The 1,298-nt window shown below is 59.3% G+C and overlaps 1 long non-coding RNA gene across 1 annotated transcript; it reads left to right on the forward strand.

Annotated features, from left to right (window-relative positions):
- Positions 1-168: 168 nt before the first annotated feature.
- LOC104293451 lies at positions 169-1,150 on the forward strand. The gene is made up of 2 exons (XR_717924.1): positions 169-247; positions 872-1,150. It is a non-coding gene; the product is annotated as an uncharacterized LOC104293451 (long non-coding RNA).
- Positions 1,151-1,298: the final 148 nt, after the last annotated feature.

The following is a 1,298-nucleotide window of genomic DNA, read 5'->3' on the forward strand; positions in this document are numbered from 1 at the left end:
GCATCTTAGCGGGAAGCGGCCGGGAATGCTGTGACCTCCCCGCCGAGCGAGGCCGAAGCATCAGCCCCGGGGATGCTCGGAGGGGCGGCGATGCTCTCCCTGCCCCGGAGCATCTCTCCCCCCGCCTCCTCTCTTCCCAGCACCTCCTCTCAACCCTTTTTCTCCTTTCCCTGTGTTTTAGGTGGCACCTGCACCTGCGGGGACAACTGCAAATGCAAAAACTGCAAATGCACATCATGCAAAAAAGGTAAAGGGGGAGGGGGGGTCCCGAGCCCCACGGAGGGGGGGAGCGCAGAAACACGCGTGGGGGTTTTCACTACACATCCCTGGACACACGGAACCAAATCAGGCTCAGCATTGCCAGAGCTGAGTTTATCCCTCCTGTATTTTTTTTTTTTTTGCCCCCAAAGGAGCACAGGGGGAATTTCCCCCCCAACTTTCTTCCCCCCACCCCCGCCAGGCAATACAAACCACTCGCTATAACCCAAAATTCAGTGTACCCCTCGCTGGTGCCCAAGGCTCAGCGCAAGGGGACGCCCCGGGAGGAAACCGGCACCGGGATTTCTTCCGGCTGCTCCTGATGCCGTCAGTCCCAGACAGAGCCATGTGCAGGAGGGTTTGCCCAGAGTGGGGGGGCCCCAGTGAGCCCCGGGGAGTCCCGCACCCCCCTGCTGCCTCCGCAGTGCCGACCCTGGGTGCGAAATCACCCCAGGAGCTGCCGCCGGGGATGGGGATGCTGCTAAAAAGGGAGGACACAGGGGTCGTGGGTGGTCTCCAAACCAGCCATCTCCCACAGAACCCCCCCCACATCCCACCCTGAGACCCCCCCGGGAATGTCACTGACTTATTTTTCTTCCTCCTCCCCCCCCAGGCTGCTGCTCCTGCTGCCCGGCGGGATGCGCCAAGTGCGCGCAAGGCTGCGTCTGCAAGGGACCCCCCTCCGCCAAGTGCAGCTGCTGCAAGTAGGGACCCCCGGCTGCACATCTGGGGGTGCCGCATATCTGGGGGGGGCTGAAGAAGAATAACCTTATTGTGTATGTTGGGCTGGTTTTTTTTTTCTTTTTTTTTATATATGTTCAGATATCTTTAGTGTTTGTCACTTGTGACGTGTAATAAGCTACCTAAATAAAGTGATGTGTATATAAAGGTCTCTAAGGAACCTGGTGCTTCTGTTGGAGGGGGCGGTTTCCCCGGGGGGGGGGGAGTGCAGCGCGTCTGGGGGGTCATGGCAAAGGGCCCGCGTCTTATTTTCGCTCTTTTCTTCCAGTCTTGGCTCTGCCCTCCCTACCAGCAGCTCC

This window comes from Charadrius vociferus, unplaced genomic scaffold (assembly GCF_000708025.1).
Source record: "Charadrius vociferus isolate BGI_N301 unplaced genomic scaffold, ASM70802v2 scaffold829, whole genome shotgun sequence".
In the NCBI taxonomy this organism is placed as follows: Eukaryota; Metazoa; Chordata; class Aves; order Charadriiformes; family Charadriidae; genus Charadrius; species Charadrius vociferus.